This window comes from Orbicella faveolata, unplaced genomic scaffold (assembly GCF_042242905.1).
Source record: "Orbicella faveolata isolate gen_17 unplaced genomic scaffold, um_ofav_v1 contig_15, whole genome shotgun sequence".
NCBI lineage: Eukaryota > Metazoa > Cnidaria > Anthozoa > Scleractinia > Merulinidae > Orbicella > Orbicella faveolata.
In genome coordinates, this window is record NW_028301542.1 from 5,260,167 (window position 1) to 5,277,177 (window position 17,011).

At 42.3% G+C, this 17,011-nt stretch overlaps 1 pseudogene across 1 annotated transcript in view; it reads right to left on the reverse strand.

The window, feature by feature from the left end:
• Positions 1-5: 5 nt before the first annotated feature.
• LOC149113235 (uncharacterized) overlaps positions 6-17,011 on the reverse strand; it is a 28,180-nt pseudogene continuing 11,174 nt past the window's right edge. Inside the window, exons 4-7 of the transcript XR_016206709.1 lie at positions 10,181-10,429; positions 7,552-7,862; positions 5,869-6,114; positions 6-4,269 (exon numbers count right to left, since the gene is read on the reverse strand). The product of XR_016206709.1 is annotated as an uncharacterized LOC149113235 (transcript). The remainder of the gene's footprint in view (positions 4,270-5,868; positions 6,115-7,551; positions 7,863-10,180; positions 10,430-17,011) is intronic.

A 17,011-nucleotide genomic window follows, 5' to 3' on the forward strand; every position in this document is an offset into this window, starting at 1 on the left:
TCAACTGGAGAGAATGAGTACCCGTTTTATTGAGTTTTAATTACTTTAAAAATTTACAGCTTATTTACATTGACCTTACAAAGCTTACAACTCTTTAAACAAGCACAGCGAATCTTATCTAATGGCCTCCACACAATTGAGGCCACCTTTCTACAACACCATTTTTTTTTTGGTCCTCAGGGGGCCCGCGCCAAAGGACAACAAACATTGAGTCTCGCCTGGCTTGAAAGTCACGTACGCCTCATGCCCCGTCCACACTACGCCGTAGAAATTTGAAAACGGAGGTTTCATTCTGAAACGCATCAAATGTTTTCTGCAAAATACGCTGGAGGAATTTAAAAACGTAACAATCACCGGTCATTTTGGATTTGTGTTTAAGGAAACTCGGCTAGGGAAATCACGTGATTATCGTGACGTAATCGTTTTCGAAAAGCTCCGTTCTCAAAATGTTTTCCGTCCACACGAAAACGAAAAGCCCGCGTTTTTCAATTCGTCCGGTTTCGAAAAGCTCCGTTTTCGTGACGCATTAGTGTAGACGGCACGCCTAAACGTAGAAATAAAGCTGCGTTTTCAAATTCCCCTGGCGCAGTGTGGACGGGGCTTCAGTGACTCTCTTAAACTCTTGCATGGCGGCTCTCGTCAACCTTCGTGCGTTATCGGGGACTCACGTTCACCCTCGTGTATTCCTATCGAATTTGAACCTGCTCAAAGTTTTCTAGCGGGTCACGAAGAGTTTTATCCCGTTTTGCCCACACTCGCTGAGAGTTGAAAACAAAAAAGCTCTCGTGTAACTCCTCGTGATCAGAAGGCGGCTGTCGTTTCTGTCGTTGTCGTTTGGCCCAGGCTTAAAGAGAGGTTCCAGTAAATAAATGGTAATCATGATAATTCTATTTAAATATCAATGTGTTAAGCTTGACAAAGCTAAACACTGCAAAAACGTATTGAATATATAGTGATGACTACGATGCCTTTGGGAGTTTTGCGTTTACAGATATTTCAGTCAACGTTGTTAGATGAAGGCGTTAAGTCTTCGCGACAAGACCTAACGGTAGTCTGGGTATTTGTCGGAAGTTTGCATGTTGGTGTAGAGGAAATCTACGAATTTGTATCTTTGCTGGTGAAGTATTGGCAAGGATACATTAGATTTTCCACTCATGAGACCATTTTTCTGTAGCTTTTCTTTCACTATTATGAAACGACTTTTAGCTAAAAATTCTAAAATTAAGTGTGGCGACAATAACATTGTTTCCAGAAGTCTGAAGAGAAAGAAAGCTCAAAGCTATGCGTCGACCTCGTTAATTGAAATAGCTGTATACTGCAACCTTAAACCACCGGCGGAAGTTTAAACCTCATGAAGCCTTGCTCGCAAAACTTCCGGTCACTAACTAAGAGGGTCCAGCATAGGTTTTTTCAATCACACCATCCCGCCCGGATCGGAATGTTATCTCGATTCCGCCTGGTAAGAGTCGCAGTTCCTCTGTGTAACGTCTGTAATGTGTAATTTACCTCTTTACATTCCGCATCCCGCCGTCGATCTCGCATCCCGCCGTCGCTCTTAGGACTATCTCGCATTCCGTCTGTCATAAATAGCAAATCCCGTTCTCACCGAAATATTTTTATCCCGCATCCCGCCATTAAAAGTTCTGTCATCCCGTATTCCGAGTTCATTTTTACTCATCTCTCATTCCGCGAAACCTATGTTGGGCTCCTCAACTGAGTTGTTAAATGCAAAACCTTTGTAAATAAGAAAAAAATGTAACAAATAGTGCTTTCATGGCACTTGTCATAATTACTACAAAGAGCTACAATTCCGGACAAAAGTAGCTGGGACACTTGAGCTGGATCACGTATCCCCTATCCCCTCTAATCGATGTTGGAAAATGTCGCGTTTTTTTCAACAAAGAGGAAAAAATCACCTGGTTATGAACATTGTAAGTGGGGGGAGGGGAGAACTTGCTTCGTATCCCAACTTTTTTGTCTGTGGGATTTACCGATTTTTCGTTTTATCAACCAAAAATTGCAGAAATTTCGAAATTTGGCCGAATGTTGTGGAAATGTGCTTGGAAAGTTTCGAGATAATCCAAGTTGTACTAAATTAAAGCTGAATTTGCGCAAATACGAACTGAATTCCGAGAGCAAAATTCAATGGAACGTAGACATTTTGGAAAGTATAGAGTATATCTGACGACCGAGGTCTTTCTCTTCTCCGGAAATTCCGCAAAACGTTGTTCCATTAGCAACTGGAATTTCCAGAAAGTAAAAGCGGAAGGTTTGGTCGAATTTGAACTCCCACGAAAGAATGATCGGCTTTTACACTCGACTTCCTTATCCTCGACCAAGATATTACAACTTGCACTTTCTTTTCGTTAAAATTATAAAGGTTTTTTTTTTTCGCTTTCTACAGGGAATATTCTTTGCATGGAATTAATTCCATGCAAAGAAGATTCCCTGTAGAAAACGAAAAAAAAAAAAGAAAATAGAAAACGAAAATACCGTCGTTACATTTATCGGAGATCATACCAAAAACCATTAACGAATTTGATAGTTTTGATACTATTTCTAAAAGACTTAACTCATTTTATATGTATGAAAACGTATCTACTTTGTTTGATTTCTTTCACTCTGCTGTTATGTTAGGTTAAGTAGCCACAGTAACTTAAGGAGTCTTACTTCAGGGTTAAGGGCTGACTCAAAATTAACTCTGCAAAGTTTAACATTAGAATTAATCTATGGATGAAAGTCTAGCGTAGGCAAGCTGTTGAGCAGTAATTTTATGTGGTACGTTCACCATACTATACAAGATGGTTCTAACGTCTAAGTCTGTGGATGAAACCTTAGTGTGTGACCATTCAAATGAAAGCTATCGAGCAGTACTTTCATGTGGTACTGTTTATTATGCTGTACAAGGTGGTTCTAACGTTTAAGTCTGTGGATTAAACCCTAGTGTGTGACCATTCAAATGAAAGCTATTGAGCAGTACTTTCATGTGGTACTGTTTATTATACTGTGCAAGGTGGTTCTAACAAGTCTAGAGAGAAACCCTAGTGTGTGATCACTCAAATGTAAGCTATTTAGCGTACTTTCATGTGGTACTGTTTATATGCTGTACAAGGTGGTTCTAACTTTTAAGTCTGGGGATGAAACCCTAGTGTGTGACCATTCAAATGTAAGCTATTGAGCGGTACTTTCATATGGTACTGTTCACTACATGTATATGCTGTACAAGGTGGTTCTCACTTTTGCGTTTGGATCAAATACTAGTGTATGACCATTCACATGAAAGCTGTTGAGCCATGCTTTCATACCTGTGACCCAATAGTAGCTAATAGTGTGGCCGGCGCGATTACCTCCCAACTAATATACACAGCATAGTCAATCGAACGTTCGGAAATCGAACTCAATCGAGCCCAATCGAACTCAATCTGTGGATTAAGATCGATTGAATTGAATTGCGCTTATTGGAAGGCGCGCGCTCTTTAGGAACGGGGCGCTTATGTATTTCTGTTTATGAAATAATCAGTGGAATGCGGTTGAAGAATAACGAGTAAAATGACTTGACAACGGTAACAAGCGGGGCTTGATAAGTCCAGTTCAATGTCTTTGGTAATATTACGCTCAGATTAGAAAGCGGACTACATCATTCACTCGTCTAATCAGTGTTTACGATATCAGTGTCTTTCATGTCACTTTTTCAATGGTGCCTTTTGTTGGAATAGGGGCGCTTATTAGAAAAGGACAATCAATAGGGAGGGCTTGTTAGGAAGGGGACGCTTTTTGGAAGGAGATCGCTAAATCGAATCGTTACGGTATTAAAAGAGAGTGGGCATGTTCTGTTCTCAATCACCTATTTCGTAAAACTCTTATAAGGCAGTTGTAAGGCGGCGCTTGTTGGAAAGAGTGGGCTAAATCGAACCATTACGGCATTAAAGAGAGTTAGCATGTTCTGTTTTTAATCACCTATTTCGTAGAACACTTCAATGTCAGTAGGAGTGAACCCATTGCCTCCAGTGAAAAATTCACAGTTACCAGTTGAATATCCTGAAGGAACGGAGTATGTATAGCCGCACCGTGTATACGAATTTGAGTTGCTCAAAGCGTTGTCCGATATTTTGATGTCATGATTACCAAAAGTGGGTCCGTAGCTGGAGCAGCGATACATTGCGAGATGCTGATTTTGATACTGAGTCAGCTTGACAGGATTATATCCATCTTTGTTGTAAAGCGAGAACAGGAAAGCTTTACTGGCAGAAGTATAACCGCAACTAGAACCTGAATTGGAAACAAAAGTTTAACAGTTCTGAGCATTTCGGTTGAAAAAAGAAACAGATATATACAGAAACAATATTGTATAAAGAGTTCTTTCGGAGAGAACATCCACAGCGACAAAAAAAACAGTATTCAGCGAGAGGATCAGATCTGTTGGCAAAAGCGTTTAATTTGCGTTACGCGTGATAGAGCAGTTTTCAATTGTGAGTCGACTGGTAATCAGGAAATTACTTCTTTTTCCCTACGGTTTGAGATTGGCTGAGTAGTCCAATTGGTAAGCAATTGGTTTAGTTTTACGACACTCAATTGAAAACAGCTCTAACACGAAAGAAGTTAGTGGATTTATATACCCGGTTTATATACCTTCTTGACGTCTGAATTTTCAAATGCATGAAATGAGATCGCGACGTTCTGGGTTACAGCCGGTGAGATAACTGTTTTTGAAGCCGAAGAGGTGTTTTAGTTGAAACAAGACTGATAAGCAAGTGAGAAGCCCGGAGACTGACAGAGAGAGGTCGATTTTCTGGAAGCTGTTGATGCTTTACAACAGGACGTAGTATAGAAAATTCTCCGGCGAACTCAGCTTCACTACCCCGATTTGTGAAATATGATGCAACTGGGTCTTATTCCGTCAGCATTATCTTTTTGGAAGCCTAGGGAACCAAACGGTCGTATCTAACTACAGCCAACTGCCGAAGTTTGGATCCTCGGCGGTCCTATACAAAGGACAGAGAACAAACATTGGGTACTGGCTTGAACCAATTTCTACTTTTTTTTTCGTCTTCTCAGTGCAAGATATTAAATTACAGTATTTAGAGAGGAAGCCACATCAGCCTTAGCTGGTTTTCATGCAGGTCCTCTATCCTGGTCGAATTGGAATTTGGAGATGCTGGTTTTTATGGAGGGAGGAAAACCAGAGAACCCGGAGAAAATCCTCGGAGCAAGGCGAGAACCAACAACAAACTCGACCCACATATGGCACCGGACCGGAATCGAACCCGGGGCACAAAGGTGGGAGGCGAGCGCTCTCACCAATGCGCCATCGCTGCTTCCCAAATAAGCACCTTTATAACAAGCTCCGGGTCATACTTATTAAAACAGAGTATATCCGCCGACACACTGCCCCTTTAAGTCTTAAGTCTTTAAGTCTTAAGGAGACGATAGTTCTAATTAACAATTAGATTATGAGCTCGAGATTTCTTTGAGGTGATAGTTCATGAGGCCAAAGGCCGAATCAACTATCACCTCATAGAACTCTCGAGGTCATAATCTAATTGCTTTAGTAGAATTCTAACTGAAATTTCTTTCAAATAACGATTCAAATTATTTCCGGTCGTAGCATTAAACTGCACCGTTAAGAGAATTCGTGGGGACTGAATTGTCAATTTGACATTTGCAGTTGTGTACATCGTAATTAACACTTACAAAATTTCGAGCTTTTTAAATTCAAGAAACCGTAAATGCAATCCTTTTAGTCTTCTCAGGAATTGGATTATTCGTTTGTTTCTAGATGTTCATTCACAACTTCGGATAGTGTTTAATAGCTCAGCCAATCAGATTACAGCATTTACATTAGTATACTAGTAGTAGAATGATACTTACTGTGCCAGGACACGTCAGTATATCCACCAAATATGTAACTGCCGGACTTAATTATGGTTACGGTGGGTCCCTTTCCGTCACAGTTGCTGTGGAATGTCGATGCAGCCGAGCCGTCTGTCTTGGCATGCCAACAACGCACAAATCGATCACGCCCTGGACTCAGAAGGACTGGGTCTAAGAAGGACAACAACTTCCTCAAGTATTGGTTGTAATCGAGACCGTCGAGAATAACGGACACACTTAGGCCTGGATAGAGGAAACAGTATAAAACCGGTATGTTAAAGTATTAAAGTCGTCTCTTTGACGTTTGCTTAATCCATTAAATCCCTAGGGTGAGCAAGATCTAATTTCTCATCACAATACCAATACATTATCAAGCAAACAGGTAATGAGAATAGTTAAAATCATCTGCTAAGTGGAACCGTCTTGATTTACCAGCATATTCTCAAAACTGTATGGCTCTCAGTAAGAGGAATTAACAGTTTGAACTGAAAAGGTTAACAGTGCTAGTGATATGTTCTTTTTCATTTCGTTCTTGAATTAAACGATTGGTTACTTGCATATCAGCAAATATCTCATGGTTCGATTTAGGGACCCGGACGCTTATTTCATACTTTCGGTAACTCAAGGGAGGGTGCTAATTGGAGAGCGGGCGCTTATTAGGGACGAGACGCTTATGTCTTTCTTTTTCTCTTCAACATAAACATGGAAATGTGATAAGGCATTTCAATGGACAATAGTCACTTTTTTACTTGAAAATTGTAAGAATAGAGGTTCGCATAGTCATAACACCATTTGCTCGTTTAGACCAAGTCGATGCTTTCAATCTTACGCTCAGAAGAGAAATGCGATAGTCAATTCCAGCTGTGCCCATACCCCCCACCCCAAGTCCTACTCCCGGGAATTAGGTTTTCTGAGAACAACCTGGAAATGCCCTACGGCTGGAACAAACCAGTTGTTCATATCCCCCGGGGTAGTGGCTCAATTTGTTTTCTTTTTTCTTCGTTTCTGATCGAAGCTAATTCATGCCAAATCAAGTCCTAGCTTGGTCTTTTTTTTGCCGTAACGGTGAAGACAAAATACATTATAGGTCACTCCGTAGGATCTAGAGTCTCATTTATATTCTGTCTAGCAGTATTCAGTACGAAACTTACCGTATCGACAATGCCGCATGTAAGGTGAAAAAGTGCGATGGTCAAATGCCCTGGGGTAATTGTGTAAGGCTGATGCCCGACACCCGGAATTGACACAGGGGGGAAATGCTCCACTCTTTCCTGGGGGAATGGGTACATATGGAATTAACTGATGCATTATTTACTTGTCTAATCAGTCTTTACTATCATCTCTTCAAGTCCGGGGAGGAGGGGGAGACTCCCTTTTATGGGTTATATAGGTACGTGCGGCCTGAAAGGGTAGGGTTTTTAGCCTTTTTGGTCGTAAATAGGGTGTGGTGTTTGCACTCTAGTCTTGAACTATGTATTCTTTTTAGAAGAACCTACTTTTTCAGGTCATAAATAGGATAGGAAAAATCGCGGATTTTGGTCATAAATAGGGTAAGGGTTTAGGGAAGCGCGCCACACACCCCCACCCAATTTTTCTCCCCCGGGGGTTGTAAGGTAAGGTTTATTGGAAACGAATCATTACCGCATTAAAAGAGAGTTAGCATGTTCTGTTTTTAATCACCTATTTCGTAGAACACTTCAATGTCAGCAGGAGTGAAACTATAACCTCCAGTGAAAAACCCACAGTTACCAGTTGAATATCCTGAAGGAACGGAATATGTATTGCCGCAACGAGTGTACGAATTTGAGTTGCTCAAAGCGCTGTCCGATATTTTGATGCCATGGCCACTCGAAAAGTGGGTCCGTAGCTGGAACAGTGGTACATTGCGGAACTCTGATATTGATACTGAGTCAGCTTGACAGGATTATATCCATCTTTGTTGTAAAGCGAGAACAGGAAAGCTTTACTGGCTGAGGACCAACTGCAAGAACCTGAAATGAAAACAAAAGTTTTACAAATTCCAAGTATTTCGGTTGAAAAAAAAAAAAACCAGAAATAAAGCTATCATATACTATAAAGTAATCTTTAGAAGAAAAGAAACAACAACAAAAAAAAAAAATAAAGAAATCAATCAATCAAATAAATAGGCAGCGAGAGGATCGAATCTGTTGGCAACGGCTTTAAGCGTGAGAAACCTTGGTGACGCCTGAATTTTCAAATGCGTAAAATGGGATCGCGACGTTCTAGGTGGAAACTCTTTCTATAGTTGAAAAAGTGTTTTAGTTTGAGCAAGACTGATAAGCAAGGGAGACGTCTGAAGACTGACAGAGAGATCATCTTTCTGGAAGCGTTTGGTGGTATACAACAGGACATCTTATGGAAAATATTCCTAACTCAGATTCACGACTCAGGTTAGGTAGAATAGGATGCAACTAAGTTTTGTTCTGTCGGCATCATTGTCGGTTAAACATTGTCTTATTGTAAGCCTGAAAAAAACAAAAGTGCCCGTAAAGCCCCGTCCGGTTTCATTTGTAACCGCATCTTTTTCGATGCGGTTACGCCTTCCGTTTAAAAGGCGACGATGGAATAATAAATGAAACCGCATCTTTCTAAAACGCTGTCGAAAGTGGAGCGTTTTGAAAACGATACGGTTTCATGTGCCGTGTAAACGGGGGTAACCGTGTCTTTTTGAAAACTGCTTCCGTTTGGCGCGAAAATATCACACTGTATCGCTTGATGTACGGACTCCCAATCGACATTTTTTGCACTTTTAGCGACTTTTTATTCGTTCGTTATTCTCAAAAGAAGCTCCACCTCGTCGTCAGTCCAAACCAAATTACTGACATCTTTACGCTTCGCCACCTCTGAAACAAAATGGCGACGCTTCAAGGTATAATAGTCTCCAGATCTCTGGCAACAAAACATGTCGCGGCCATGACGTAACAGCCAAAAAGGTGGACAAATCGTTTTCGTGTGAAGGCTTCGAAACCGTATACTTTTTGATATGGTTTTGAAAGGAAATAGCCGTGTCGATTTGAAACCGCGTTCGTGCAAACTTAGCCTAAGTTTAGCAATGCAATTGCTGTGCACGTACGTTATAAATCTTGGTACATTTCTTTGCCATTCTTTGCAAAATAAGAACGTGAAATGATCAAATTCAGGTTAGTCTGGAGAACGTGAACCACACAACCACATGATTTTTCAAATTTCTTATTCGAAATTAACGCTGCCTCGCAGAATTATTCAGTTTTGAGATAGTTATGCCAGTAAGAGACAACCTTAAGTATAACTGATTTAACCCGAGTTTCGTAGGTAAAATGTAAATTCGTTTTTCACTCGACAGTTCGAGGCCGTGCTGCTATGGTTGCTAAAACTCGCTATTTACTCTATTTGAACTCGCTACGCTAGCTTTCTGAAGAGTGCTACCATAAGTCCTCGCCATTTCCTTAAGGTAAGGTAAGTTGAATTAAGTTAGTTGTCTAGATGCTTTTAGACACGTTAGTAAAGTTCGTTCGTTTCTCCGCTCAGTCAGTCCTCTGGACGCGCCGACCAGAGCAGACTGGTAAGATAGTAATTAGAATGTTACTTGACTTGACCTTTCCCTAAGTTTCGCTAAATTTCTTAATTTCCAAATGCCGTCTAATATCCATAAAGCAAAATTCCAGAAAATTGAGAAAAACCAAGTGAATCGTTCTTAATTTTTACTTCTTTTGTATCTCAATCTCGAATGACTTTTCGAAATACTTGGTAGTTACAAAAACAAAGAGGTCTCTTTGTTGGCGCTACATGAACTGCATTGCTCTGATCGATTTACTCATTCTGAATTGAGCCACTCTAGCTTGGGAACTTTTCGTCGCCTAATTGAAACCGAAAAAGTTTGCCCAAGACGAAAGCTACTCTGCTTTACACGACTCAGGGCCACTAGATCGGGTTCTCGCAGTCCTACGCGGGTGTGTGGACGAACAATCACGATACTTTTAGCTGCAAATGAGATCGAAGCGACTGTGCTCGCAGGGTAGCTGCGAAAGATCTTCAGAGAAATCGAGGATTTTCCCTATGAATTAAGCAACCGGATCTGATTTGAGGTCGATTATGCGAAACAGCAAAGTCGCGCAACGTCAAAAATCGTGTTAATATCGGTTCCAAAGCTGAAATACGTACATGTACAGGTATTTCTTAAACAAGAAAAGAGTAAGACCAATGGTTAAACAAAAGTTAAAATTGAGGGGTTTTTTTTTGGCCCTATTACAAGATAATGGAGCAAGGTTTTGTCAAGCTCCTGGTGATAGTTAGGTCTTATGATACTTACTGTGCCAAGACACGTCAGTGTATCCACCAAATATGTATTGGCCAACTCTAATGATGGTCACTGTGGGTCCCTTTCCATCACAGTTGCTGTGGAATGTGGACGCAGCTGAGCCGTCTGTCCTTGCATGCCAGCACCGAACAAAGTAACTCCGCGATACGCTCGGGAGAGCTGGATCTAAGTAAGTTATCAGCTTCCCCAAGTATTTGTTGTGATCGAGGCCGCCAAGAATTGCAGATGTTGCGAGGCCGCCTGGGTACGAGAGACAAAAAGTCAAAGCAACTACAGTCGCACTGCTGGTTTTCACTGTCATGCCATCAATAATAAAGATTTTAAACATTCAATAAATTAAGTCAAGAATCTGAGATATGATAGATTATTGATTTATAAACCACAAAAACTCGTGGTCTATTGCTTAAATATACAACCTCGCAAAGATTTAGATCTGTATGTTTCTTCATCTCAGTGTTATTCGAGAAATATTTCTCTCAAATTTGCAGATAGAGCTTTGTGTGGAGATGCCATGTTGGTGTCGCCAATAAAGTAACTATCAGTTTTTATAATTTCTGATTACGACAACGTCACACAAAAATCGGCAATCTCTTCAACTGTCTTCTTCAGTTTCCCTATGAAATCGAGCTTATCTGTTAATCCGCGTTTTTATGATAATATCGATTTTACTAAAAATACATCATGGCAAACTATTACCCCAAACCACTAAATGATGTAAATTTTTCATCCATTTGACCAAGGAAAGTAATGGTCGGCAAAAAAATGATTCAAAGCCCGTTTAAGGCAAGCCAATCGACCTTCACAGTCCTTGAGGAAGATAGCACCATCTTGCCCGCTCGGGTAACCAATCAGCGCAGGATGTTGTTAATCTTGCTCGCTCAAGGAGTTAGCCATATAATAGGAGTATTAAAGTCGTTTTTTTTGGTTTGCTCAAAATCTTCTTTATATCTTGAGAGTGATCAAGATCTAATTTCTCATCACAGTGCCAGTACATCATCAAGCAAACAGGTTATGACAAAACAGAAAATTATCATCCAAGTGAAACTGTCCTGATCTACCTTCAAACTCTTTGAATTGGCATTAAAAGAACTGTGTGGCTCTCAGTAAGAAGAATTAACATTTTGAACTGAAAAGGTTAACAGTGATATGTTCTTTTTCATATATCGTTCATCAATTAAACGATTGATTATTTGCATAACAGGAAATATTTAACTATAAAACACTGCGACAATATGGAAAACGTAAACCCATTTTGGTTTAAAAACAACAACGACGTTTCGACGTTCGCTTAATGTCATTATCAAGTCAACTGAGTGAATAAAAGGGGTACAAATGTAAATATAAACTGAGAATTCCTAAGAGACACGAATGCAAACAAAAGATGATAGAAAAATTCTGAAAAGTGCTAAAATATATATAATATAATTTCTTCTTCTACGAAGCAAATAATTCATGCTTCGATTTTAGTGACCCGGGCGCTTATTTCATACTTTTGGTAACTCAAGGGAGAGTGATAATTGAGGAGCGGGCGCTTATTAGGGACGGCGCGCTTATTTCTTTCTTTTTCTCTTCAACATAAACATGGAAATGTGATAAGGCATTTCAATGGACAATAACCGTTACTTTTCACTTGAGAATTGTGACAATAGAGGCTCGCATAATCATAACACCATTTGCCTGTTTAGACCAAGTCGATGCATTAAATGTTACGCTCAAGAGAGAACTGCATTAGTCAATTCCAGCTGTGCCCATGCTCCTCTCTCCCCTCACAGGCCTTTCCCCGGGAATTAGGCTATTTTGGAAACAACCTGGAAATGCCGTACGGCTGGAACAAACCAGTTGTTCAAATGCCCGGGGGTTGTGGCTCAATTATTTTTTTCGTTTCTCGTGTTACTTTCAATACTCTCACTCACTCACTCATGCCTGTAACGATTATGCGTACACGAGTTACAAGTCCAGTTCCCGCCTCGTGGACCACGTGACAGCGGGCTCATGTGGTCGGCCATGTTGTAGTTTTCGTCGTTGCTGCTTAGTGCATTAAATAAGTTGTTTTGCGGACACTGTTTGTCTATCCACTTGTCGTTACATGGTGTCAGAAGTTTCCCGAATCCACACTACAAGAAAACTGAATGATTTGTGGCAGAAGTCGCCGAACTTATGAGCGAACGCAGTGGTGAAGATAGCGAACAGCTTCCTTCGACAAGTCCGATTTCAAGTTTGACAACAATGGCGAATTTCCAAATACCTCCTCCTGACATACTCGAGCTAAACGATGGTTCGACAGCGTCCAATTGGCGAACTTGGGTCTCTGCTTGGAATAATTACAGGTTGGCTACGAAGCTAGATAAAGAGGAAGAAGCGCGCCAAGTAGCGACCCTTTTGGCGGTAATCGGAAAAGAAGCGAACAAGGTGTTTCAAACTTTTACATGGGCCTCGCCAGACGAGGCGAAGAAAATCGCTTCGGTTGTAAGCAAGTTTGAAGAGTATTGCATTCCCAGGGAAAACACTATTTACGAACGTCTTCTTTTCTTTACGCGGGATCAGCGGGAATCTGAAACTGTTGACCAATATTTGACGGAGCTTCGCCAAATTGCAGCAAATTGTGATTTCGAGTCAATCACACCCGATCAGCTTCTCCGGGATCGACTGGTGACAGGTACCAAAACTGGCAAGGTACTTGAAAATTTGCTCAAAGAGAAGAAATTGACCCTTGAGAAAGCTATAGATATCGCTCGTGCTGCCGAGAGTACGGCCGTGCAAATGAAAGTTATGTGTGCTGAGTCCGGATTGAGTGCTGTGAAAGAGAAAGAGAAAGAGAAAGAGCAGTCAGAAAATCTCCCATCTGTCAGCGGTGGCTGGATCAAGGACTGCAGATTCTGTGGTCGGAACCACGAAAGACGCAGCTGTCCTGCCTTTGGTCAGATATGTGCATATTGTAAAAAAAAGAATCATTTTGTTGTCAAGTGCCCAGCAAAAAGCAAGGTGTCTACTGTCCAAGAGCGATTCCATTTAAGTGCTGCAGGCGTTGGTAACGGAGGTCGTGAGATGGTGACCCTCACTGTATCAAAGGAGTCTAAGGCCCTTTCAGGTCATGATTTAACTTTCTTGATGGACACTGGGGCTGAATACAATCTTTTGCCCTTGGATGTCTCCAAGAGGGCGACAGGCGATTTACACTTGAAATTCCTCAATGCACTCGGAAAGTCAGTCCTGGTTTTAGCTAATGGAGATGAGCAACCCATCGAGGGCAAAGCCACAGTGTATGTCTCCCGCAAAGGAAACGCATACAAAATAGAAGTCAATGTAGTCAGGGGCCATGGGTATGAGCCCATACTGTCCAAGCAGACAATGCTGGAAATGAAGTTGATAAAGATTCTTGACAGCGACCGAGATCCACGCGTCAATGTACTGAAGACAGACACAGAACCATTGCTGGAAGAGTATGACGATGTATTTGAAGGCCTTGGAAAGTTGGACGGACAATACCACATCGTAACAGACGAGTCCATCAGACCTGTAGTACATCCTCCGCGGCGTCTACCTGTTGCGATGACTGAGCTAGTTCAGAGGAAACTCGAAGAAATGGCAGCTGCCAACATAATCGAACAAGTCGACCAACCTACTGACTGGGTGTCAAGTATGTTAGTAGTGAGCAAGCCATCCACTGAAGCTGAGGGGGAAACCAAGTTACGAATCTGTTTAGATCCCAGAGATCTGAATCTTGCCATAAAGCGTGAACATTTCCCGATGCCCACAATTGAAGAAATTGCAACTAGGCTGAATGGGGCGAAACTCTTCAGTGTTTTTGATGCCAGTAATGGTTTCTGGCAAGTAGAACTTGATGATGAGTCTAGTACTTTAACAACATTTAACACCCCGTTCGGGCGTTACCGTTGGAAGCGAATGCCATTTGGCATCAATAGTGCACCGGAAGTTTGGCAGCGCAAAATGCGAGAGTACATTGAGGGGCTTAAAGGAGTAGAGGTCATTGCAGATGATCTTGTGATCGTTGGATTTGGCAACACACCTGCTGAGTGGCAGGCAGATCATGACCGGAATGTGCGTGCCTTCCTGGAGCGCTGCCGTGAGAGAAACCTGAAGTTGAACAAAAAGAAAGCTCGACTGAGACAGCAAGAAGTTCCTTTCATCGGACACGTTCTAACCCCCGAGGGACTGAAACCAGATCCACTCAAGGTAGAAGCCATTGTGGGAATGCCAAACCCCAGTGATGTTCAGTCCTTACGAAGGTTTCTTGGCATGGTAAACTACTTGGCAAGGTTCCTCCCACGTCTATCCGAAGAAACAGAGGTCCTGAGAAGACTCACTGAAAAGGATGCTGAGTGGTGTTGGCTGAAAAGTCATGCAGATGCTGTGGCCCGTGTTAAGGAAATGATTGCATCTGCACCTGTACTTGCCTACTATGACATGAATAAGCCAGTGGTCATTCAATGCGACGCTTCCCAAAGCGGAATGGCAAAGCTCTGTTACAAGAGGAGCGCCCAGTGGCTTACAGCTCTCGTGTGATGACTCAAACTGAACAAAACTATGCTCAGATTGAAAAAGAGCTACTTGCCATAGTTTATGCGTGTGAGAAATTTCATCGGTACATCTTTGGAAGGAGCAATGTAATTGTGCAGTCAGACCACAAGCCGCTGGAAACGATATTCAGGAAGCCCATCCACAGTTCACCAAAACGCCTCCAACGCATGCGCCTCCGCCTGCAGAACTATGACATCCAAGTGGAATACAAGAAAGGAGAGACCATGTTCTTGGCTGACACATTAAGTCGTGCATACTTGGAAAATGAGTGTCAGACCCAGGACAGTGACGTCCGTTCTAGCAGAGAACAACTGTTTGCTTTTGAGTTAGAACAGATTAAACATGATGAAGATCTGAGTGTCTGCCCTACTCGTCTGGAAAAGCTGCGTGAGGAGACTGCCAAGGACGAAGAATTGGAGATTCTATATGATGTTATCCATGAAGGTTGGCCAGAGACCCTAGCAGAAGCTCACAAATATGACAAGCATCGGAGGCAAGTAATTGAGCTGTATTGGAACAGCCGTGATGAGCTGACCACAGAAGATGGAATGGTATACAAGGGTCATCGCCTTGTGATACCATTTAAAGAGCGTCCTGGCGTTGTAAAGACCCTGCATGAATCACATATTGGAACAGAAGGAACATTGCGTCGTGCCCGCGACCCTGTTTACTAGCCTGGGATCACAGCCCAGCTCAAAGATCACCTGTTAAGGTGTGGAATCTGTAACCGTTATCAGCCCGAACAATGTAAAGAGCGATTAAAGCCTCATGAAGTGTCTAATTTGCCTTGGGAGAAAGTTGGAGTTGATCTATTTGTGCTGGACGGGCAGTCATTTTTTATAGCCGTTGATTACTACTCTGGTTATTTTGAAGTGCAAGATATGAGTAGCACCACCAGCACCCGTGTGATCACCGTTCTAAAGGCGTGGTTTTCCAGGCATGGTATTCCTGTGACCGTCATCAGTGACAATGGGCGTCCCTTCAACAGTGAAGACTTCAAGACCTTCAGTGAGGAATGGGACTTCCACCGCGTCACATCAAGCCCTTATCACGCACAAAGTAATGGTCGTGTTGAAAATGCAGTTAAGACCTGTAAATCATTGCTGACCAAAACCCGAGCTGATAAGCGTGATCCTCTGCTGGCGTTACTTGAGTGGCGCAACACACCAACTGAGGGTATGAATGCTTCTCCTGTTCAGTTACTATATGGTAGGCGAACACGCACCCGTCTCCCAGTAGCCAAGAAATTGTTAACTCCAGAGGTGATAACTGATGTCCCCGAAAAGATCAAGATCAGGAAGCAGAAACAGAAACACTACTATGATCGCCACTCGCATGAACTGCCAAAATTGCACGACGGTGATGCCATTAGAATGCGATTACCACGCGAGAAGAAATGGTCATTAGGGCGCGTCATTGGAGAGGAGGGGGCCCGTTCCTACTTGGTTGAGGCGAATGGAAAGCATTATCGTCGGAACTGCAAATGGCTCAGAGCAACACCCGAGGAGTTACCAGAGTCAGTGGAGACAAACCTCGAGCTGACGGATCCTACTGAACTGGTTGAGTCAAGCCCAGCTGAGCTGCCACAGCCAACGATACCATCATCACCAGTAGTTTCTGGGCCACACACTGAAGGTCGTCCAGTGCGTGATCGCCGTCCGCCAGTGTGGCTAAAAGATTACGAGTGCTGAAATAAGACACTGACTCTACCTTGTGCTTTTTTACTTTGGCTTTATTATGTACTTGTGCAGAGCATTTCAGTTGGTTACAGTGTTTAATGCACAAGGTTTTCTAAGGCAGATTTAAACATGATGTTATTGTTTTCTTTTATTAGTATCAACGTTCTGTCTGCATTTACTGAACTATTAGACTTAGGAAGGGAGATGTAACGATTATGCGTACACGAATTACAAGTCCAGTTCCCGCCTCGTGGACCACGTGACAGCGGGCTCATGTGGTCGGCCATGTTGTAGTTTTCGTTGTTGCTTAGTGCATTAAATAAGTTGTTTTGCGGACACTGTTTGTCTATCCACTTGTCGTTACAATGCCCTTTACGCCTAAGTGGCATGTAGGGCCCTGTCGTCCCTTGCCATAAACTTGATGCCTTCCCAGGTCTTCCCCATCTCCTTGACTTCCTTCTCCACCGTCCGCCGCCATGTGATCTTAGGGCGGCCCCTCTTGCGTTTTCCTTCTGGCGTCCAATGCAAAGCAGTTTTCGCAATTGAGGCTTCTTGGCGAGCGACGTGGCCAATCCACCTCCAACGTCTCCTCATCAGGATGGTA